The following is a 25,460-nucleotide window of genomic DNA, read 5'->3' on the forward strand; positions in this document are numbered from 1 at the left end:
ACTTTGAGGAGATCACTTGGGCAGCTGTGCAGGATGGATCTGAGGGGGAAGACCTTGGAAACATGAAGATTATTTTACTATTCCACAGGAGCCATGATGAGCACTTGAGTTAGCATAGTGGCCATGTGAAAACAGAAGGCAATTGATCCAAGAGATGTGAGGAAAACAATTCCAAGAGAAGGAGACATGGGACCTGCTGGACCTTTCATTTCCCTGGAAGAGGGAATCCCCACATAAGGAGACTGCCCTTGCCAAAACAGGTCTGCACCTTCTCCTAGAGAGCTGACTAGAGCATTGAGTGACTTGCTCTGGATCAAAGGTGGGACTTGAACCCAGGTCTTCCTGGTTCAGAGGCAGCCTCCTCAGTAACCATTTTAACTCTACTTTGGATAAACTGGAGGATGGATCCAAGAAGGGGCAGGACCTCTGCTTGGGGTGGATAAGATAAACAACTAAGAGAGTGAAGGCCAAGCTGTTCAGTTCTTATTGCTTCGTTTTCTCAGCAAAACAAGCATAACCTTTATGCTGGAAAGAGCACGGCCAAAATGGCCCTGAGAGAAACAGTATGAGACCCTCTCCCCTCCCTCCCCTGCTCCTCCCCAGACAGGTCCTCAGGTCCTGAAGGATCTCCCAGAGGAGAAAGCGAAGCTAATGCCAGTGACGTCTAAAAGACCAGGGTACCACCCGGCCAGAGAACAACAAGGTTCTATAAAGCAGCAGGTCTGACCTGATTCCCTGGAAAATGCTATTTACCTGGCTCCACAAACTTGTTCTTTTCCTATCTGGATCGCTGTATTTCAACATAATGGGTATCCCTTGGCATTCTCTGTATCTTACTTCATGCATATAAAGACATGATTCTGATATGGGTCTGAGGCTTTGCCAGACTGACTGCCCAGGGAGTGCAGGCCACAAAAAGGCAGAACCCCTGGCCTGGAAAGGGAAGCAGTGTGATGTTTAAAATCTAATGTGTGGTCACCTTAAATTAGAAACTCATAGCACCAGTCTTTGGGGCATTAAGCATTTATTAAAGTATAATAGGGGTTAGTGGGGGCAGCTAGATGGCACAGTGGTTAAAGCACCGGCCCTGAATTCAGGAGTACCTGAGTTCAAATCTGGCCTCAGACATTTGACACTTACTAGCTGTGTGACCCTGGGCAAGTCACTTAACCCCCATTGCCTGCAAAAAAAAAAAAAAAAAACAAAGTATAATAGGGGTTAGTAAAGAGAACATGTGGAGTTCAGAAGGAAAGACCCTAGTTCCCTGCACCTGCTCCTCCTACCGAGATCTCCAGCGGAAAAGACAGATCCCCCATTCTCTCGAGCAGAAGTAGGCCCACCCAGACATGGTCCCTACACACAGCTCTAAGCTAATTGGCTGATAACATTGATTGACATGACTTACACGTGTTTCTACAAATAGATGTAACAGTTCTATGAATAGATGTAACTTCCAGACTCCAGTCGCATGCTTTCTCCCCAGGGTGGTGCTGCCCTGGTTCTCACAATGTCTTTCTCAGCAGGGGGTGGCACTCTGATTCTCACACTCCCCGCTGTGCTTCATGAAGAAACATCATTTCCTTACATGAAGCAATGACATCACAGATACTTATGACCAATAAAGTAAAGGGAATGAAAAGAGAGAAAAAGAAATGGAGCGACGCATTGACAGAGGCTAAAGGGGGCACTGCACTCTCCCTTAGTAAGCAGACATTATAAACAGTGTATACAATGGGGAAGAGGAAAACAGGGAAATGTCCGCTTAAGTCTTTTCTCAGATGATTCTTGGGATGTTCTCTGGGTGCAGGTGTGGAAAATCTTTCAGGTGTAGATGCTGATGATCAAGACTAGCAAGTCTCAGCTGTAGAGTTTCGGGCATGATTGTAAGTCCCTCAGGTGCTTCAGATACTGGTCATCAGCTGGGAAATTTTCCTACAAAATTGAGCTTAACACAGCTTTAAATAGCTTTGCCAATAATCAAATCAAACAATGAGAGTTCTCAAAAATGTATCGAAGGAAATTAATAATCTTTTACAGATTTTACAATTATTGTCCAGTTGTTATGCATGAAACATATAATAAAAACAAAACTTGAAACATTCTCTAAAACTTAGTATTACTACAGCAGTGATTACAAAGAGCCAAAAGTGCTTTGCCAAGAGCCCGTCCTGATGCAGGAACCTTACTGCCTTTTAGAGGGTTTCTAAATTAGCAGACGAGGGGAATGCTACAAATAGAGTTTACCTAGACGTTTAGCCAGCCATGCTTTTGGTGAAGGATCTTCTATTGTTCTTGTGGAGAAGATGGAGCCTCATGGAATAGATAATGATACAACTAGAAGGATTCAGAACTGGTTGGACAGGCAGATTTAGAGAGTTCACGGTTCAATGGCATGGCTGGAGGTCTCCAGTGGAGGCCCCAGGAATCAGTGCTCAGTCCTGTGCTGTCGATAGTGGGGTAGCTGGTGAGCTCATAGAATTTTCACAGCACCTTTGTCTAAACAAAGAAACTACATTATAATAAAAGGAACCATAGACAAAAATCTAATATCATTAATAAAATTGCACACTCAAAATGACTCAGCATCCAAACTGAGAGGAAACAAGCTTCAAGAAGACAAAATCAGTGACACAGTAACAGGAGACTGCAAAATCCCTCTCTCAGTTTTGCATAAAAGGATAGGATAAAGGGAAGGATAATAGGTTAAAAGGGAAAATATGAGAGGGAACAAATTGTTGGAAAAGCAGAATTAAAAGACATATGGTGTCTTCTAAATGATACAGCAAAGGAATATACATATTTTTTGGCACAAACTGAAGATGAACTAGGGAACAGAGATACTGAAAACAAATGTAAAAAGGTGGAAATAGTTAATGCATTCTTTTTTTTTTTTTTAGTGAGGCAATTGGGGTTAAGTGACTTGCCCAGGGTCACACAGCTGGTAAGTGTTAAGTGTCTGAGGTCGGATTTGAACTCAGGTACTCCTGACTCCAGGGCCGGTGCTCTATCCACTGTGCCACCTAGCTGCCCCCTAATGCATTCTTTACAGACCATAACAGAATAAAAATAGAAATTGGTTGAAAGATCATAAACAAAAAATACAGACCCAAATGGAGACTTAACAACAGAATTTTAAATGAGTGGGTCAAAGAACAAATCAGACAAACAATAACTATGTAAAAGAAAATAATAATGATGAAACAACATACCAAAATTTCTGGGATGCAGCTAAAACAGTCCTCAGGGGGAAAATCATATCCTTACAAACATACATTAACATAATAGGGGAAAAAAAGAATTAATTAACTGAATATGCATTTTTTAAAATTAGAAAACCAACAAAGAAACTGAAAATAAGCACAACAGAGAAGATAATAAAAATTAGAGGGGAAATAGACAAATTGGAAACAAAATTCCCATAGAAATGATAAATAGAACTAAAAGCTGGTTCTTTGAAAAGAATAATAAAATGACAAACCCTTAACTCCTCTGATTAAAAAGAAGAGAACAGAAAATCAAATCAAGAAAATAGCAAAAGAGCACAGTGAAATCACAGCAAAATCAGAAGAAATAAAAAGAATAATCAAAACATCTTATGCACAGTTATATGCTAACAAAATTGAATATGCAAAAGAAATAGAGAAATATCTTCAAAAATATAAAATACCCAAACTAGCAGGAGTCAATATGTTTATCTTACATAACCCCATCTCAGAAAAGGAAATAGATGTAGCTATAAAGGAACCACCAAAGGAAAAACCTTCCTAGTCCTGATGGAGTTGCAGAAGAATTCTATCAAAATTTAAAGAATAGTTACTGCCCATAATTCACAAACTATTCTAAAAAATGTAGAGGGGACAGCTTGGTGGCGCAGTGGATAAAACACTGGCCCTGGACTCATGAGGACCTGAGTTCAAGTCCAGCCTCAGACACTTGACACTTATTAGCTGTGTGACCCTGGGCAAGTCACTTAACCCTCATTGCCCAGCAAAAAAAAAAAAACACAACAACAACAATAACAAAAAAGTACAATACTCTTTTATGACAAAAACCCTAAAAAATGGCATAGAGGGATATGTCATAAAAAGTATCTATTTAAAACCAAAAGCAGGTCTCTCAAGTTCACCACATCCCACCTCCTTGACGCTGAATCCCTGTCTGCTGCCCAACTGAATGACCTTGTGCAGACCTTTGCTCGTGGCCTCCTTGGCCACCATAGTCTTCAGTGTTTTTGGTAAGGCTTGCAGCACAGAGAGAAGTGCGCTGGCATTGTAGCCATGCTCACTCAACCTAAGATGATCATGAAGTCTCAAGGTGAACTCCCAGCCCAGCCCGACTCCACAAAACCCAGGCCTCGTTCCAGGCCCTACTCAGGCCTCTGTTCCTCATAGCCTCCTGTGCCCAGCAGCCTCCTACTGAGAGGTTCAGGCAACAAAACTGTAGGGCCTGAAACCAGACTTCCTCTCTGTCTTTAGGGCTCTGAGAAGAGTCCAAATATAGTCTTCTCCCTCAATCCCAAAGCACATAAAAGACTTGTATGGCTTCAGTTACAAAGCACTCCTTAAAGAAATAAAGAACAGCTGGAGAAATATCCTGGGCTATGCCAATATGATAAAAATTATAATATTACCAAAATTAATTTACACTTTTAATACTATACTAAAATACCAAGGTGACACTATATAGAACATGATAAAATAATTACAAAATTCATTTGGAAAATAAAAGACCTAGGAAATTAAAGGAAATTATCAAAAGAAGTAGGAATGAATAGAGAATAGAACTTTTAGACTTCAAACTATATTACAAAGCACTAGTAATCAAAAGCATCTAATACTGGCCAAAGAATAGAGAGATTGATCATTGAAACAGATTACACAAGAGATACTTGGAAACAACAGAACTCAGCAACCCAGTGTTTGATAAAGTGGGAAATAAAATTACCTAGGGAAGAACTCCCTATTTCATAAAAACTGTTAGGAAAGTAATCTGGTGGAAATTAGGCTTAGATAACACCTTATCCCACACATTTCACAAGACATTCTAGATAGACACATTACCTTAACATTAAAAATCATACTATAAAAAAAAATTAGAACAGCAGATCATTTTTCTCACACAACTATGGATAGGAGATGTATTCTTAACCAAAAAAGAGAAAGAGGCAATTAGAAAAGGGAAAGTAAATATCATATTCCTCTGATAAGGGTTTGGCATCCAAGACATATAAATAATGTGTGTGTGTGTGGGGGTGTATATGTGTGTGTGGGGGGTGGGTGTGTGGGTGTGTGGGGGGGGTGTGTGTGTGGGTGGGTGGGTGTGTGTAACCAATAGCCATTCCCCAAAGGATATAAACAAACAATCCTCGAAAGAACTACAAAGTATCCACAACCACATGAAAGATGCTCCAAATCACTAACAATAAGAGAAATGAAAATCTGTAAAAACAACCCTGAGGTTACATTCACACCCTGCAAACCGGTAAGAAATGATTTTTAAAATAGCTATGGTTAATGTTGGAAATGTTGTGGAATACTAAGCACACTAATACATTGCTGGTGGAGCTATGAAATGGTATAACCATTTTGGAAAGCAATTTGGAATTGTGCAAATAAAGGGACTAAAATGTCCATACCCTTTAAACCAGAGACTCATTGCTAGGTTTATACTCCAAAGAAGCAAAGAAAAAAGTCCCTGTATACTCCAAATATTTATGGCAACACTTTTTTGATAGCTAAAAACTGGAAACAAAGTAGATGCCCCCAAATTGTGGAATGTAAACAAACTGTGGTACAGGAATGTAATAGAATACTACTGTGCTATAAGAAATAATGTGTGTAAATACAGAGAAGCCTGGAAAGATCTATATGAACTGACGCAGAATGAAGTCAGCAGAGCCAAGAAAACAATGTATACACTGCACATTTTCAGACTTTTTCACTTTATCAATCAGTTGTGATGTTTTCTTAAATTTTCTCTCTAAAACATTTTATTTGTCATATGGGATATCGGCTCTCTGGGAAGGAAAGGAGTACATGAGATACTGTGGTGATGTAAAAAACAGAAAATATCAGTAAAAACTTCAAAATAAAAGTAAGCTCCTTGCACGCAGCGCTTCTACGAGGAGTACCTGCCTCAGCACAGCACAGAAGCATATAGGAAACACTTTACAAATACCTGTGACTGGGGCAGCTAGGTAGTGCAGTGGATAGAGCACCGGCCCTGGAGTCAGGAGTACCTGAGTTCAAATCCGACCTCAGACATTTAACACTTACTAGCTGTGTGACCCTGGGCAAGTCACTTAACCCCAATTGCCTCACTTAAAAAACAAAAACAAAACAAATACCTGTGACTAACTGATGCTGCCAATGCTCCCCATGGCCCTAGGGATAAGACAGAAGCTCCTCTGTCTACACTGAATGCTCCAGCTCACCTTGACCGCTAAACTGGCTGTCTTGCTGTGCCCATACAGGGCATTCTTTCCCCCATTACCAGGCTTTTGTCTATGCCCTCCCCCACACTTAGCAGGCTGTCCCTGCTCACCTCTGCTTCTTAGGACCCTTAAGAAGGCGTGGTCCCAGTGCCCCCTCTTAAGGGAGGCCCTTCCTGATTCCCCCTCCCCCATCATGGAGTCTAGGGGTCTTTGGTCGGACCTAAGTAGAGTGTAAACTCGAGGGCAGGGGCTGGCTCGCCTTCAGCCCTCGTCCCCGACCTCCAGCCCGCGGGAATTGGAGTTTGTTGACTGATTACTGAAGGGCCTGCACGTGGTTTCATCCACCAGGCAAGGGATGGACCAGCAGTTCTGGAGGGAGGAGTCAGAGAAGATGGGAGGAGGAAAGGTACAAGAGGGAGTGGCCGGGGGAGCGGCGGTGCCTCTGATTGGGTCTCAGTCGTAGCCCCACCCCCGCAGGGACCAATAAACACATCAGCTCGGGGGAAAGAGCGTGGCGATCGGCCGGCCCCTCGGCACCCAGGATGGGCATGCGCAGAAGAGAGCGGGCAAAGGCCTCGGAAGAGAGCATGCGCAGAAGAGAGCGGGCAAAGGCCTCGGAAGAGAGCATGCGCAGGAGTGACCGGGCCGGCTTCCTGCAAAGGACTGATCTAGCGAGGGGCAGACTGGCAGAGGAACATGGCGCCCGAGGCCCCGCTCCCTCCCCGCACACCCACCGTCCGCCCGCTCCCCCGGCGCTACCTTTCTCAGCGGCGGGCTCTCCGCCGCCCGACCTCGGAGGCGGCGCTGAACTAAGGCCTGAGCGGATCCAAGGCAGACGGCAAGGGCGCGAGGGCGAAAGAACCGAGTGAAAGGAAGTCCCGCGTGGGCCGCGCGCCCTCCCGCCGCCTGCGCCGCAAGGGCTTCTGGGAAACCCAGTGCGGAGGCCCTTGGCGGCTTGTGCGCATGCTCCCGGAGCTCCGTGTCCGGGCCTTCATCCACCCGGGGCCGGGGGGAAAAACGGCGAGACAGAGGACTCGAGGGCCCCACCCCGCGTGCTCTCAGCCGGTCCCTGGGAGTGCGCGCAGGCCCCTTGCCCCCTTTGGCTGCAATGTGTTCTCTCCCCGCGAGCCTTTTCGCTCTCAGCCGTGGCCGTCATTCGAGGCCGGGCTTGAGGGCTGCCTCCTCCAGGCAGGCCCCCCCCCCATGACCCCTACCCTTTGTTAGGGCTCTCCGCCGTTAAACGAGGTTCTCGCGTCCCCCAGTAAGATGTCACCAAACCCGGGGCGCTATCTGTGAACAGGAATGTGAAAGAATCACTGACGGCTTGCCTCCACGTGGGAAATTCCCTCATTGGGGGGTCTCTTGGCAGAGGTCCTGGAGCGGTTCAGCATTCCCTTCTTCAGCTCATTTTACAGATGAGGAAACTGAGGCAGGCAGGGGGAAGTGATTTGCCCAGGGTCACACAACTAGGAAGTGTCTGAGCTTCCTGACTCCAGGTCTGGCCCTCTATCCTCTGCTGCCATGGAGGAAGAAAGATGTAGTCATTGTGGGCAGTTCTTCTGGATGCCAGTCGCCCCAACTGACAAACCCAGGAACTCCTGAATTCCAAATCCATCCCTACTGAAAAGCCTCCCTCCAAATCGCTGTTTGGGAGAGGAGCAAAAAGCAGGAGAGGCAGCCAGGGGTCGGGGACCAGGCTCCGGCTTTGCTGGCCACAAACATTCCTGCCACCATGAGCAAGCGGCCCCTACAACTGCCCCTAGGGAGGAGCCCGGCTCCCCCCAAGGGAAGTGCCAGAGAGCCACATGTTCAGGAGAGAGGAGAGGGACACGGGGCATCTTATGGCCTCTGGAAGGGAACACAAGATGCTTACAAAGTCAACACTTACTAGCTGTGTGGCCCTGGGCAAGTCACTTAACCCCAACTGCCTCACTAAAAAAAATATATATATATATTACAACCTGGGGCAGCTAGGTGGTGCAGTGGATAGAGTGCCAGCCCTGGAGTCAGGAGTACCTGAGTTCAAATCCAGCCTCAGACACTTAACACTTACTAGCTGTGTGACCCTGGGCAAGTCACTTAACCTCAATTGCCTCACTTAAAAAAAAAAAAATTACACCCTCTTGCACACAAATCCGGGGTGCTAGGCCCTATAACAAATTGCTATTTATATAATAATGGCTATTGCTCCAGTTTTGACAGTAAGCATTTATTATGAATTAATATCACATATTATGAAAGTATTGACCATGTGTCTCTGACTTCCCCACTAGTCACCAGAGCCAAGAGGGAGAGACAGAAGGGAGAGAGGGAGGGAGTGGGGAGGGAATCGGAGCAAGCTTCTAGTGGTCCAGTCTTTTTATCCTCTTTTGGTAGAGGTGGGTCAATGTATATTGACCTAAGCTCATTGGTTAGCATCATTCAGCTCCGTTGATTGACATGAATTGAGGGGTGATCTTAGAATAAGTTCCTGCTCTAGGTGTGTCTTCCCCCAGCTAATCAAAAGAATCAATCTGCATTCATTTTGTTCATGAGCAGGCTCATTCATGGCAGCTAATGTCTGGGTTTCTCCTAGAAATTCATTATTGATAATTACTTTCTCACAGATGAGCATTCCTTTTGTTTGTAGGACTAAAATAACGTAGGAGGTAGGATTCATATACACCGAGTACTTTTTTAACTTCCATCTTTTGGGGGAAGCTCAGAGTTGTCCCCAGGGTGGCTGAGATGGGGAACTTCAAGAACCAAAGAGCATTAGAAAGGAGGGTCCCTTCTCAGAGACTGGGTCATCCACGATTGAATATGGTCCAAACCACATGCCTGGGGCCCAGGCAGAAAAAGGTTGCTGCTCCCTCCTCCTCCCTCCCATTTGTAGACCCAGCCCCAGTTCCCCAATCGTTGACCAGTAGACACCCCCCCTCCTCTTCTCAGAGAGTTATCGCTTATAACAAATAAAAAAACCACTGTGTGTGTGTTAAGCATCAATAAATATTAAGAACTTTATGTGCAGGATACTAGACATCAATACAAAAGATGAAACTCCATGCTTTCCTGGACCTAACATTCTACTCTGTGTGTGTGTGTGGGGGGGGGGAACAGATATATATAATAGATACAAAATAGAGTGAGGATACTTAAGAGAGGGAGGAAGAAGGAGAAGGGTGGAGGGAGACAGTGTTATATGACTAGGAATATTAGGAAAGATATCACTTAGGAGGCAATGGGGGAGGGAGGGAAGAAGCATTTATAGAGCACCTACTATGTGCCGGACACTATGCTAAATGACTTATAAATATTATGTCATTTGATCCTCACCCATGAAATGGGTGCTGTTATCCCCATTTTATAGTGAGGAAACTGAGTCAAAGAGTTTGACTTGCCCAGAATCACATAGCTAATCAGGGTCTGTGGAGGGATTTGAACTCGTCTTTCTGACTCCAGGCCCAATGCACTATCCACTGCCCCCCTTGGCTGCTTCAGGTGTCACCTGAGCCAAGCTTTGAAGGAAGGTAGGGCCTTTGGAGGACAACGTGATGGCAAAATGTATAGAGCACCAGGCCTGGAGTCCAAATCTGGCCTCAGACACTTACTAGCTGTGTGACCCTGGACAAGTCACCTAACCCTGTTTGCCTCAGTTTTCCTCATCTGTAAAATGAACTGGAGAAGGAAATGGCAAAACCACTCTAGTATTTTTGCTAAGAAACCCCAAACGGGGTCATGGAGAGTTTGAAAGGCCGTTCCCTTGGCAGGGGATATAATAATTCGAGGCACCGGGAACACAACAGTTTGTGCAAGGGTCCGGGTAGGAAGGATTAGTGAGAAAGTATTCATGATAAAAGCATCCCTCCAACATCAGAGGGTGGAGCGTGAAGGGGAGCTGAAAAGGAAAGGCTTCTGTTGTCTGGGGGAGGGAAAGACACTAATGGTGGGGGGTGGGAAATCTCAGTCCTCACTAATACCCCTAAAAATGACCAAGAAACTACCAGCCTATGTTTCTATTCACCCATCTCCTCAAAAGCTTTATGATGTTCGATCATCTCCTGTGTAGGCTCGGGTAAGGAATGAGCAGACTTTCCAAAGCACTATGCAAGGACAACAGAAGCCTTTCCTTTTCAGCTCCCCTTCATGCTCCACCCTGTGATGTTGGAGGGATGCTTTTATCATGAATACTTTCTCACTAATCATTCCCACCTCAAGCTCCCTTCTCCCTCTGGTGTGAGTGCGTTAGTTTGAGCACTCATGAGCACCTTCAACCTTCCTTTGTCCAGCTCAGATAGAAGTGAGGTTCATGGAATGCCTGCTCCCCCACCCCTTCCTCCATGTTCATAAAGTCATGTCCTACACTCATTTTATGTAAATTAACATGTTCCCTCCCTTTTCTCCTTTCCTCCCCAGTATATTTCCTTTTTATTCCCCTAAGTTTATTTTTTTTAATGTTATGGGGGGGCAGCTAGGTGGCGCAGTGGATAGAGCACTGGCCCTGGATTCAGGAGGACCTGAGTTCAAATCTGGCCTCAGACACTTAACATTTACTAGCTGTATGACCCTGGGGAAGTCACTTAACCCCAATTGCCTCACTAAAAAAAAAATGTTATGGGGGAAATGGGGTACGGGTTTGGGATTCTTAGGAATTCCTCTTTAAAGAATTACACCCACTTGCACACAAAAGCAGTTAGAATAAGGTGGTAGTTTATTTAGGGGCAAGGGAAGGGAAGTGGGGAGGAAAGGGAAACCATGAAAGAAAACCTTGGACTTCTCATGGGGAGATAGGTATGGAACAAAGCACGTGGCTCTGAGGTACCAATCTCCTCTAGCAGGAGACTGGCAGGTACTTTTATAGAGGACTGATGGGGGTGGACCATCTGCCTGTGGAAAGTTCCTTTAGTGAGGGAGGACCATCCCCGACTGGTGGTGACTAGAGGAATTGGGTGAGGGGTGGCTACAGATCTCTCTTCAGGACACAAAGGCCGCAGCCACACCCAAATTTATCTCCCCAGGGGTAAGGGAGATCAGAATGAAGGGTGGAGATCCCAAAGCCAGCTCAGTCCGATTTGGTGCTTATCTCTCTAGGCTTATAGGTCCTCTGGTTTAGTTTCTCTGTACCTTCTTCTTCTTTTTTTTTTGGTGAGGCAATTGGGGTTAAGTGACTTGCCCAGGGTTGTGTCAAGTGTTCGAGGCAGGATTTGAACTCAGGTCCTCCTGAATCCAGGGCCGGTGCTCTATCCACTGCGCCACCTAGCTGCCCCTGGTTTAGTTTCTCAAGGAGAAGATTCCTCAATGTGCCCCAGAGAACTTCTGGGGAACTTTGAGTCCACAACAAAAAGAAACAGAACTATTCTCAGGCACTCAACCCTTCTTACTTAACTTCTCCTATGACACTCAAAAACCATTAGTTCTGAGAATACTTTTTCCTCCCCTATTAAAACATCAATAATTCATCATCATATTGACGTGGGGGTTGGGAAACTGGCCAACTAGCTATCAGGACGGACATAGCTAAGAAGCAAGGGAGATAAACCCATTACACATGACTGCTGTCTGATCCACGCCAGGGGACAGAGATAACTCCAGAAGTCAGCACCACCACCCCTCCACTGTCAGGTGATGCTCACCCTATATACCAATCATAAAAGCTTTTGCCTTTCTTCTGTTCAAGGAGAAATATGTCTCAGAGAGTCATGTCTCTGGACCATTTTCTCCCCTTGAGGCCAGTCTTTGACTTCCCTCTTGGGCACTTTCTCTAGTGCCCAAATAAAAGACTTTTATTCTAAATGGATTATGTGCGAAGAATGTATAATTCTTTAAAGAGGAATACCTAAGGACCCCCACCACCTATTTCCCCATGACAATATTATCCCTTCCAAATAATCAAATGCATTTACAATTCAGGGGTAGCTAGATGGTGCAGTGGATAGAGCACCAGGTCTGGAGTAAGGAAAATCTGAGTTTAAATCCAGCCTCAGACATTTACTAGCTGTGAGGACCTAGGCAGGTCCACTTAACCCCTATTCACCTCAGTTCCTCATCTGTAAAATGGGGACATGATGGAGAAGGAAATGTCAAACCACTCCAGTACCTTTGCCAAGAAAACCCCATGGACAAAATCCATGGGGTCACATATAGTCAAACACAACTGAACAACATCAACAGCTTACCTTTATCTTTATTCCTGCATTTGCATTAGGCTATAAGCTACTTGAAAGCAAGGACTGGAGTTGACCTCTTTGGGGTTTCTTTGCCTTTCTTTGTATCTTAGCACTTAGCACAACAAGCACTTGATAAATGCTTGCTGACTGCCTGCATTTCAAAAGTTCTGGCCCTTTAATTAGGATTGCTTAAAAAGTCCTTTATGGGGGCAGCTAGGTGGCGCAGTGGATAAAGCACTGGCCTTGGATTCAGGAGGACCTGAGTTCAAATCCAGCCTCAGACACTTGACACTAGCTGTGTGACCCTGGTCAAGTCACTTAACCTCATTGCCCTGCAAAAAGAAAAGAAAAGAAAGGAAAAAAGTCCTTTAACTCTCATCCATTCCCCCCCCCATGTGATTATTCCCAGTTTTGCCATTTAGATTATTCTTGGTTATAAGCCGTTTTTTATCTTTTGCCTTTTAGAATACTGTATTCCAGGCTCTCCTCTCCTTAATAGCTTAAAACCTCACCAAGACTTTTTGGGACACCCTGAATGCTTTCTCTTAGTGTAGTGGAAAGATCCCTGTATGTGGAGTCCAGGCACTTGGGTTTGAACCCATCTCTGCTAATTACTACCTGTGTGACTTGCTCATATCCTATCTTCACATCTCTAGACTCATCTGTAAAATTGGGGGGTTGTACTAGATGATCCCTACGGCTTCTCTGAACTGTCAAGCCCATGAGCTTTTGTCAAATTACAATTACTTTGTCAAATTCTAGTAAAAGTTTTATCTGTTGGAAAGCCCTTGAAGCCATCTATGGTGCTAAGCCTTGGGAGCTGTCCCCAGTCCTGAAATAAGCCCACTGCTGATTTAGAACAGGCTAGTGTATGGGGGAGAGTAGTTCTTTCCTATGCCCCAGTAAGACAAGAAAGAATATACAGATCACCTCTCAATTTTGCTCCCATGGCCACTGCTAAATAATATCCCCCCTAATACTGAAGGGGAGGACTCAAAGCCACTGGTGAATTTAGGGCAGGAGTAAATGGGCATATTTAGGCATTGGCTCCAGTCCTAGACCACCTGAAGACCCTTGCTGACTTGCCCAGGATCTCACCGGAAGGATTTGAACTCAGGTCCACTGAATCAAACTGCAGGGCCATTCCTCCTACACCATCAGAACCCCTGGTGTAGAGGGCAACAGAACTGTGCTGGACACAATCTGCTGGTGTGATCCTTGGCAAACCACTTAGTCTCTTGGTGGTTCAGCAAATGCTTGTAGACTCTATTCTGCATTGGTAAAGGGCATTTCCTCACTGGGAGTTCACTACACTGATGAAATCACAGATCTAGAAATAAACCTCAAGCTCCTGAGACATTTTAAAAGTGCTTTTTGGTTACAAAACACCTTATTCATATGAGTACTAGAGGTGGAGTCCGGAGAAACCTGGGTTTGAATCCTCCTTCTCATCTTTATTAGCTGTATAACTGTATTCCCATGGTTCCTTCAATCTATGAGCCCCAGCTTCCTCATCTGTAAAATGGGAATAGCACCTACTCTACAGGGTTGTTGTTAGGAAGGAGTGAAATAATATGGTAAGTACTTTGCAAACCTTAAATCTCTATGAAAATGTTAGCTATCATGATTATTGTTATATTATTTTCTTGTCATATGGGCAAGTATCATTACCCATATTTTACAGATAAATAAACTGAGGCTCATGTGAGAGTTGGAATGACGCCCCTGCTGGGAGGAACATTTCGAGCTCTGGCCTGAGGGGAGACATGTGACTTTAGTGCCTGGAAGCTGGCCAGCCAGCACCGAGGAACTTATCTCTGTAGAACCGACTGTTAGACTTGTCAATCAGAGCTACCAGTCAATTATCTTGAAGCTATGTGTGTGTGTATGGCCCTGTTTCCTGTTGGAGAAGAGGAGGCTTCTGGGAAGAGGAAGGGGCAAGGGCTCTCTTTCACCCGGGACTTGGTTCTGAGTGGAGCTGAGATGCTGGCTCCCTGAGATAGATAGATAAAGGAATCTTGGCTTCTTTCTCTCTCCTCACCAAATTCTTATGCTCCTTAATAAATACTTAAAAGTCTAAGCTCTTGCTAAAGCTTATCATTTATGGCAACCATTCAATCGATTTTTAGACAGCTTAGCTAGAATTTTAGCCACCATAAAGATAGCAACTTTACACTCAGGAAATTGAAGTGACTTGCCCCAGGTAGCACAAGCAGTCAACTCACAGAAGAGTCAGGACTGGAGCCTGGGGCTCCTGACTTAAAGCCCAAGGCTCCCTTCCCTGGGCCAGCCTCCTCACTGCTAATGAGTGTGCCTATAGAGTTGGCCACATCCATTTTATATCTTGGCAATTTCTGTAAATAAGTGCAGAGGAAGTCATCCTCAGGACAGGAGGATTTCAACAGGCAGCCATCTTTTTGATACCTTCAGGCTCTTCTGCCCTCTGCCTCCCATCATCCTCTTGGGTTTTTTCTTTGACACAGAAGCCCCCAAGGTTGCTCAGAGCTGCTGATGGAAAGCCTACAACATGTTCTATGAATGGGGCAAGTAGAAAGGGACCAAGCTGACTAAGAAGGCCTCCCTCAAGATGAAGTTGTTGGATGCATCAGAGGAGACCTTGAAGAAAGCAGTTAACATCAATAGCTCCCTCTTCCTGGTCATGGACATACTTGGTACAGATCCAGATGGCCCTCTGCTGCAGACTAGGCTCCTATAGGCCAGCCTGCCATCCTTCCTTGGAGCCCACTGGGTGCCATATTGTCACCATTAAGTGAGGGGAAAAATACAGTTGTAAATCATAGTTAGGAAAATTATGTGCATACAGGTAATTAGAGGCCAAATGAAAATTGTTTGCCTATTGTTAAATGTTTGAAGCAAACTGAAGAGCAGCAGAGAGTACAAGTGATCATTTTTGCAGTAGGGAAAAGTCACTTGAGTTGTCTTGGATAGCCACTCCAATTCAATCCAATAGACAGGTATTATATTAAGCATCTATTATGTGTCAGGCCCTGAGGATATAAAAACGAAAAAAAAGTCCCGGAAAATTCAGATGATGTGAGCTCATTTTGGCCTCATCTTGGAAACTCCAACTTTTGAGGGAGCTGGGTGGTGCAGTAGATAGAAAACTGGACTTGGAGTCAGCAGGACCTGAGTTCCAATCCAGCCTCAGATACTTACTATCAGTGTGACCCTGGGAAAGCCAATTAATAACTGTCTGCCTCAGTTTCCTCATCTATAAAATGGGGATAATAAGAGTGCTTCCCTCCTTCCTGGGGTTGTTGTGAGGATCAAATAAAAAATATGTGTCAAGTGCTTTGTAAACCTTAAAATGCTACATAAATGCCAACTTTTATCATTGTTATATCTTTATCTGAAGAGTTTCCTCCCTTTCCTTTGGGCCCTGACTATTGAATATTAGCACACAGCATCCTTTAGGAAAGCCTGGAAGTCATGGCCTTTAGGGGCCCCCAGTCTTTCTTTTTCAGTACAGAGTGACTTGCCTCCTTAGATTTGTTCTGGATCATGTTTCTTAACACCTCCTATTGGGGAGATGATGTAGGCAGTGTATTAATTCAGTCAGGTGTAAGAGCTTAGCAACATCCCTTTCCACTACAGGTTTATATTTTTATTTTTGGTTTTTTGTTTGGTTGGTTTTGGTTTTTTTGCAGGGCAATGAGGGTTAAGTGATTTGCCCAGGGTCGCACTAGTGTCAAGTGTCTGAGGGCACATTTGAATTCAGGTCCTCCTGAATCCAGGGCCGGTGCTCTATCCACTGTGCCACCTAGCTGCCCCCTAGAGGTTTATCTTTTAACAGAAAAGCCTAGAGAAGGCACTCACTAAAATATAAATGGTGGATTTCAGGGAGCAGGCCAGTGGGGGTGATATTTCTGAGCAGATGTTTCCTGTTGTTTCTCAAACCATGCTTAGCCTATTCAGCCTGCACAAGGCTCTGGTTATCATTAACATTTTTCTCTTCTAGACACCAAACCCTTTGACCTCCATTCTTTGGCATACTCTCTTCGTGGTGGGGTGCCCTGGGGAAGACCCTGACTGCAATGATTTAATGACCCTTCTGGTTGTAGCAGAAATGTTTCCCTCCAGGAGAGGGAATAAAATTACATCTCCTTTCAAGGGCTGGGTGAATCTCTTCATGGACTTAAGATGTTTTCCAGAACAAGAAGCTCATAGTGGGGAGAAAAAAATTCTCAATTATCCAATGGTTTCCTTGAAACATGGTCCTTTATAGATAATAAAGATTATATTGCCATCAGCTTGGATCTATCTGACTTCAAGGTAGCTTGATTGTCACTGGAGAGTCTTGCAAATGAAACTGGGGTTGTTGATTCTAGTAATGAGACTTGATTTAAGGAAGGGTTAATTCTATATGTGACTGCAAAGATTTAGATGATCCTGTGGTCCAATTTCCTTTTCTGCAAAATGACAGGGTTGGATAAGATGATCTCTAAGGTCCTCCACCACCTCCATCTTTAACATTGTGTCCTATGTTCTAAAGTTCTACCCACACCTGATATGCTCTGTGCTAAGAGCTGTCTCAGTTGCATTTCATGTCTAAGGTCTCACTCAGCTCTGACATGTTATGATCTAAGGAACCTTCCAGACTTGATAGCCCATGATGTCATGTTTCCTTCTGTCCCATGCTATCTTAAGCAACAGTGTGGAAACAACTAGGAAAAATGGTATATTGCTAGAATCAATTAGAATAGCTTTTCTTAATTGGAACACTAATGCATTGTTGGTGGAGCTGTGAACTGATCCAACCATTCTGGAGAGCAATTTGGAATTATGTCCAAAGGGCTATAAAGTTGTGCATACCCTTTGACCCAGCAATACCACTTTTGGGTCTTTTTCCCAAAGAGATCATAGAAAAGAGAAAAGGACCCACATGTTCAAAAATATTTATAGCTGCTCTTTTTGTGGTGGCAAGGAATTGGAAATTGAGGGGTTGCCCATCAGTTGGGGAATGGCTGAATAAGTTGTGGTATATGAATGTAATGGAATTCTATTGTGCTGTGAGAAACGATGAGCAGGAGAAGTTCAGAGAAACCTTGAAGGACTTGCATGAACTGATGATGAGTGAGATGAGCAGAACCAGAAGAACATTATACACAGTATCATCAACATTATGTTGATCAACTGTGATAGACTGGATTCTTCTCACCAATACAATGGTACAAGAAAGTTCCAGGGGACTCATGATGGAAAAGGCTCTCCAAATCCAGAAAAGAAAAAAAAGAACTGTGGAATATGGATGCTAATTGAACTATACTATTTTTTTTTTGTTTTTGGTGCTGTTGTTTTTCTATTTTGAGGTTTTTCCTTATTGCTCTGATTCTTCTCTTATAGCATGACTGATGCAGAAATATGTTTAATGTTGTTATGTATATTTATGTGTGTGTGTGTATACATATACATATATATATATAACCTATATCAGATTGCCTGCTGTCTGGGGGAGGGGGAGAGGGAGGGAGAAAAATTTGAAATTTGAAATCTTATGTAAACAAATGCTGAAAGCTATCTTTACATGTAACTGGAAAATAAAATACTTTTATTTTCAAAAAAATTTAAAAAAAATTTTTAAAAATAGCTTTTCTTTCCTTACCCAGATACCACCTGGTAATGTGCTCCAGGTTGTAATCTATAGATGGATAAAGGAAGAGAGGGGCTAACAGAGAGCAACTGAACCATTAAGATGTCTAAATGAAATTGTTGCCTTTGCTGAGGAATCATCTTCTCTTAATTTCCCACCTAGATACTCCTTTGGATTCCATCATGCCCCCAGGAACTTCATCATCCTAAAAGATCCTTAGGGGGTCTTGAATCTCCTTAGTACCCTCTGCCCCGGGACCCCTCTGATTGGAGGGTGGAGAGTTCCTCCCAAGGCCTTCATTTAAGAAGGGTGCCCAGGCCAGCCATCTCTTCATTTCCCATCTGCCTTCACTCCTTTGGGTTTCTTCATCATGCCCCCATCCTTTCCTTTCACCACTGCCTTTCCTCTCCTTGCTTCTCTGCTTTCTTTTGTGTTGTCTTCCTCCATTAGATTGTAAGGTCACTGAGAGCAGGGACTGCCTTTCTTCTTTTCAGTACTTTTCAATACTTAACACAGTGGAAGGCATATAATAGAAGCTTAATGTTTGACTGACTGATTTCAGTGAACACGTTATTCATGTTTAGCTTTTTTTTAAAATAAAGTATTTTATTTATTTTTTTCCCGTTACACGTAAAGATAGTTCTCAACTTTTGTTTATACAAGCTTTCCAATTTCAGATTTTTCTCCCTCCCTCCCCTCCCTTCCCTCCCCCCTAGACAGCAGGTAATCTGATATAGGTTATTTATATATATATATATATATATATATATATATATATATATATAATAACATTAAACATATTTCTGCATTCAGCATCTATACGCCACAATTCTTTTTTTTCTGGATTTGGAGATCTCTTCCATCATGAGTTCCCTGGAACTCTTCTGTACCATTGCATTGGTGAGAAGAATATAGTCCATCACAGTAGATCAACACTCAATGTTGATGATCATGTTTAGCTCTTCATTCTCACTCAGTTCAAACACTTGATTCTCCATTCTATTTGCTATTAGACAATAGAGGCCCAAACCAGCAGGGTACAGTGGAAAGATCACTGAATCTGGTAACAAAGGACCTAGGTTAAAATTCTTACTTGGCCACTCATTGACTAGGTGACCTTGGGCAACTGTGTCTGAGGTCAAATTTGAACTCAGGTCCTCCTGAATCCAGGGCTGGTGCTTTATCTGCTGCGCCACCTAGCGGCCCCCTAAATTACTATTTCAAATACAGGTCTAACCTTGAAAAAATGTTTTCTTAAAACTATTGAGGGGCTGCTGCCTAACCTTGCTCCTTCAATCTTGTCTTTTTCTTGACTCCCGACACTAAAGCTATTCTATAATTACAACATTATTAGAACAGGACTATATGAAATTCCCAATGGCAAGACTATGGAGACAAGAGGGTCAAGGGAAAGCCCTGAGGAACATCCACATTAAGGGAGTAGGGAGAGGATATGAAGCTAACAAAACACACAGAGATGTTGGTGGGGATGTAACAGGAAATTTAAGTGTGGAAGCTGTGAAGATAAGGGAGAAGAGAATATACACACCCATACACACACACACACACACACAAAGGAGTATTCAAGTGTCAAATACTGTATACGTAGGAAGCAAAGGAGGACAAGGAATGAAAAATGGACTTCTGCATTTGGTGATTGGGAGGTAATAACAATAGCTAGCATCTTGATAGTGACTTAAGGTTTGCCAACTGCTTGACAGAAGCTATCTCATTTGATCCTCACAATGATCCTGAGATGTAGTTGCTATTATTCTCATTTTACAAATGAGGAAACTGAGACTTTTAATAAGGTAACTGCAGTAGAGCACTTGGAACAAAAAGCCAGATTGCAAGGCACTGAGGTGGAAATGAGAAATTGGAGACATTGGTTCAAAAAATTGGGCAGTAAAAAGCAGGAGAGAGATGGATGGAGTTGATATTCAAGGGCAGGCTTTTATTAAGGAGCCAACTTGAGCATGTTTGCTAACAATGGTGAAGAAACTTTATTACTAAGCATCTATTATTCATTACTCTCTTATTAATATTACTAAGTCCCTAGAAGAGAAGGGTGCTTCAGAGAAAACACTCCTCATATCCCCAACCACCCCAATCCCCCTTCCTTATACTCCAAACTAATGGAAGCCAGCATTCCCCATATCCAGATGTTGACCATCAGAGCACCTGAGAAGCTCTGTCTCACAAAATAAAGCCACAATTTTGCTCAAGAGAAATTTGATAGGAATTTCCAAGCACTTGAACTATCAGAAAACTTTCTGTCATTATAAACATGTGAATCTATAAAAAAAATGACTCCTACGTAATATTAACAATAATCCTAAAAATACAAGACACTCAATTACTTCTGTAATGATTGGAATGATGCCACCTACTGGAGACTTGCTGTGGAGAGCTCCACCATGAGGAAAATGCCTCAGAGGCATTGTGGCTTTTCCTTGGCGTCAGGAAATGACGTTTGCTCATGAGTGCTGTCTATCAAGTCTACCAGCCAATCAACTGGAGAAGCCTCCTATGGTCTGGGAGGAGACAGGAAGGAGGAAAGGGAGCCTGTGCAGAGAGCGCTGGCCTTTTTGGGCTTCCGGACTTGATGGTGGTGGCGGCAGAGGACTTCACAGGAAATTTGAGGAAAGATAGGAATGCCAGGCTGTTAGAATTCTGTTCTCAATCTTTTTCTTTCTATTTTCCAATAAACCCTTAAAAACCTAAATTCGTTTTATCAGTGATTTTTAGTCAGTTTCCCCCAAACTGGGGAAACACATTAGAATCCACATTTAGAATCTTAAATTACACACTTCTTAAAATAGGATTATAATTGATCAACTGTTCTAAGGCTCTTGGGGTCTTCCTGGACATGATGCCTTCTCAAGTCCTAGGAAGGAGGAAAAAAAGAGAAATCACTCCTCTGTTTCTCCAAAGAATACTTTTTCTGTCCTCCGTTTAGCTACATAGAAGTTGAAAGGACTTTGGGGTTCCCCCAATACAACATCCTTCAGAAGAAGAGAGAGCCAGGACATTGAACAAGGTCAGGCTGCTGTTCCTACAGGAGGTAATACTGAAACGAGGTCAAAAGTCAACTCTCTATCTTCAACTGCAACTACTGCTTCTGGTCCAATCAGGAACATGCTTCTAGTCATGCACATTCTTGATAGGATCCACTGCTGTTCTGCAGCTTCTCCCCAAGGGCGAAGCAATAGTCTTAGAGACTCTTAGAAATGGAGCTTTATTTTTCTTCACAGCAGAAAGCTAATTTCTCTTTGAGGACCAGTCTCAAATTAAAAGACCCCTAGGTTGTCCCCTAAGTCTCATGAAATGCTAGGGATCACCTGTATTGTACTGGCCAAACTAAAATGGTGAGCATTCAAACAGCCAGAAGGAATTCATTGTTAATGATGATATTACCAAGTATGGTTGATGTGGGATGGAATTAAGATGATCAAATTGATCATGAGGTGTTCCAAAGGAATTATATCATTCAGTGATTCAGTTTCCCAAATTTTATTGAAAGACTGTTGACCACAGTGAGAGTACCATAGAAAAGAAGAAAGGTATTTCTTGAATAGGGAAAGAGAAGATGGTTATATTTATAGTATGGATAAATTATCAGTCTCATTATAATAATCTCCACCTTAGGGAGGTACATGTGGGGCTCATATCCTATTTTGGACTTCCTAGAGTCCTTTTTCGGTGGAGGTGTTTTTTAGTGGTTTACATGTCATAAGGTGAATATGGGGACAAATTTGGTCTTTTCTGCACCTGTTCATAAAAACATCTCAACTTGCCAAGGTCAGAGTGTCTCTATATTTTTTATCTCTTTTTCCTTAGGCCTGATTTCTGGGTATAAACGTTTATCAGTTAGGGCCTCTGTGACCTGTCTCTTTATGTTTATGTTGTGGGTGGTAATTCATGGAAACTGGACCTCCAGGTAACAATTAACAAGAACCTAGGCCCTGGCTTATATTGATGAGGGCTCAAGTCTTAAATTACCTATTAATCCCTTTCAGAACTGGGGTCTGCAAGTTATCTATTAGCTCCTCTTGGAGCTCAGATCTAAATTACAGTTTGGGTCTTAGGTTTGTCTGTTAACCCCTTTTTGCCTCCTCCATCCTGGTGAAGATAAAGTTTCCTTGCCACAGAGGTAGGGAGGAACAGACTGAAGACGCACGAGACAAGGGACAATTTTTGAAGTAAGGTTCTAACGTAGACAAAATGGAGCAAAACCACATGTATTTATTAAATTATAATTGGGACTAGCTGTTTCTGGCTAAATTATTGGGGAACTAGGCTGGAGTTTCTAAAATATTGTTACTTATACATTAGTGGCTATTGCACCTATTTAGGTAGTAAGCATTTATTAAAGTATATTAAATACTAGGAGAGCATTGACCACATTTAACACAAGCCAAAAACCCCCCAGCACCATACTGCCTCTAAGAGAGAGCACATGGCACCAGAGTTCAGAAGCCCTATGTTACCCAAAGATGAGACACTCACCAACCAAACAGCCTTCCCAGTCTCGAGTGTGACCCAGAATGGCATTTTCCTTGTGATCTCAGTCCTTTTTCTTCTTCCCATAAAAGTGACTCTTACACACTGATCAAAGCTAACTGGCTAGCATCATTCAATTCCATTGGTTGACATGACCTGAGGATGGTCCATATTGAAATGAGCTCTAGCATGATTATATCAAGCTCTACTAGGAAAAACCCTCTGAGGGCAAAGGTACATTCAAATAGGGATGGTTTTAATTTCTATTGATCCACCCACGGGCTCCTGGGCTGGTCCCAAAAGAGATTAAATAAAATTCCTGAACTAAACTTTCCAAAGTGGGGGTGAAAAAAAAGCTAAAACTGGATCCCTGTGTCCTCCAAGAAATCCATTATTAATAATTGTTTTCTCACACACAGGAACAAGCAGAGGATTTACCCTTAGTAAAGTACAGCAATAGTGACACCTCTTATTCCTCCATGATAGTAAGGAGGAAAGAAAAGAGAATGATTCTAAGAATTTTGGATGAATGGAATAGAGAGAATGAGCTCCCTGTGAGATGCCCACAATATTCTCGGTCAATAGTATAAGATTTGTGCTGTATTTTGGGAGGGGAAAAAAGGATGAGGAAGGAAGAGAGGTGCCTGTAAACTATAGGAGAGAAAAAAAAGATTAGGAATAAATGCTAAAGACTGGAGAGGGATTGGCTTCTTCTACAGGTTCCCCCTTCAGTTTGCATTCTCTAATCTTCAGCTAGTGTGAGAACTGATGGAAATATTTTTGCTATTCATAAGGCTTCATTCCAGTATGAATCTACTGCAGTCAGCTAAGGTGTAGAGGTTGGTGGAAGGCCACTCCACATTTATTACATTCAGAAGTTTTCTTCCCATCATGAATTCTCTGATGCTGAACAAGATGTATCATCTGGTGGAAGGCCTTCCCACATTCATTACATTTGTAAGATTTCTCTCCAGTGTGAATTTTCTGATGTTCAGTAAGGCTTGTCCTCCGTTGGAAGACCTTCCCACACTCACTACACTCATGAGGTTTCTCAGCAGTATGAAATTTCTGATGTTGAATTAGTTCTGTGCTCTGGCAGAAGGCCTTCCCACATTCTTTACATTCGTGAGGTTTTTCTCCAGTGTGAATTATCTGGTGCTGAGCTAGTTGTGTGCTCCAGCAGAAGGTTTTTCCACATTCATTACATTCATGAGGTTTCTCTCCACTGTGAATTCTCTGGTGTCAAGACAGAGTGGAGCTCTGGCTAAAAGCCTTCCCACATTCATTACATTCATAAGCCTTTTCTGTACTTTGAGTCTTCTGATATTGGGTAAGTTCACTATCCTGGCAGAAAGTTTTCCCACATTCGTTACATTTAAAAGGGTTCTCTGAAGTGTGAATTTTCTGATGTAAAACAAGTCCTGTCTTCCAGCAGAAAGCTTTTCCACATTCACTACATTCATAAGGTTTCTCTCCAGTGTGAATTCTCTGCTGTTCAGTAAGATGTGTGTTCCGCCAGAAGGTCTTCCCACAATCATTATATAGGTAAGGCTTCTCTCCAGTGTGAACTCTCTGGTGTTGAATAAGAGATATGCTCTATCAGAAGGCCTTACCACATTCATTACATTCATAAGGTTTCTCTCCAGTATGAATTCTCAGATGCCGAGCAAGGTGTGGTCTCTGTCGGAAGGACTTTCCACATTCATTACATGTATAAGGTTTCTCTCCAGTGTGAATTCTCAGGTGTTGAATAAATTCTCTGCTCCGGAGGAACGTCTTTTCACATTCAACACACTGATAATATTTTTCACCAGTCTGGAAACCAAGATTTTTAGCAAGGCCTGAGTTATAACCAGAGTATTTTCCACATTTAGTATACTTGGAAAATGTCTTCTTTGAGCCACTTCTATTACAATGACTTGGGTCCAAGTAAAGTTTAATGTTCTTCCTCTGGGTATAACATTTATGGAGACTCTTTCCTAGAGATGCTCCCTCTTGGGGAAAAAAGGTCTAGTTCTATACTGAAGCTTTGTCCAAACTGATTAAATTCATGTTCTTTTCCTTCATTGGTAATTATCCTTTGGGTGATTTTTACTTTTCTAGAATGTTTTTCCTCATCAGTCTGCTGCCTCACCAGCTTTGAGCCACATTCTCCCAACTTAGAGCTATGAGGACCATCCTTAGTCAATATTTCCTGGAATGATTTTTCCATAGATATGCCCAAATTTGGAGTCAACTCCTTGTTTTCAGGCCTTGTTTTCCAATCTGAAAGGAATGAAAAATGTAAATTTCCCTCTTCTCCCTGAATTACACTTAGGCTCATCTTCTAGCTTCTGTATCATCAGGAAAAATAATCCTCAGATTTTAAGAGGCAGAACAAATGACAACAACAACAAACAACAATATCCCTTTGCATAGAGTCAATATGACATAATGGATACAGTGCTGAGCTTAGAGGCATCAAGCCCTGGGTTGAAATGTCATCTCTGATACTATGTGACTTTGTGCTTCAAGCAACTCCAAAGGCTTTCTTTGGTACAGGGCTTCTTAAATTTCCCATTCACAACCCCTTTTTGCCTGAGAAATTTTTATGTGACCCTGGGTACATAGGTATATAAAATAGGTATACATAACCTTTGACTGTTGCCAAATTTTTCGACACCCTCGCATTTAAACCCACAGTTTAAGAAGCTTTGATCTAGTAGGACAAAAGTATCATAGATTACATGGAGTATCTAGGTGGTACATTAGATAGAGTGTCAGGCCT

At 42.9% G+C, this 25,460-nt stretch overlaps 1 protein-coding gene across 2 annotated transcripts in view; it reads right to left on the reverse strand.

The window, feature by feature from the left end:
- Nucleotides 1-25,460, reverse strand: part of LOC122738851 (zinc finger protein 501-like) — a 44,804-nt gene that overhangs the window by 13,080 nt on the left and 6,264 nt on the right. Inside the window, exon 1 of one of the 2 annotated variants that reach the window (XM_043980751.1) lies at nt 7,193-7,328. The exons of the other annotated variant lie outside the window; for it this stretch is intronic. The gene's annotated coding sequence lies outside the window, so the exon portion shown is untranslated. Of the gene's footprint in view, nt 1-7,192; nt 7,329-25,460 lie in introns of those variants that run through there. 2 annotated transcript variants of the gene reach the window in all.

This window comes from Dromiciops gliroides, chromosome 1 (genome assembly GCF_019393635.1).
Source record: "Dromiciops gliroides isolate mDroGli1 chromosome 1, mDroGli1.pri, whole genome shotgun sequence".
NCBI lineage: Eukaryota > Metazoa > Chordata > Mammalia > Microbiotheria > Microbiotheriidae > Dromiciops > Dromiciops gliroides.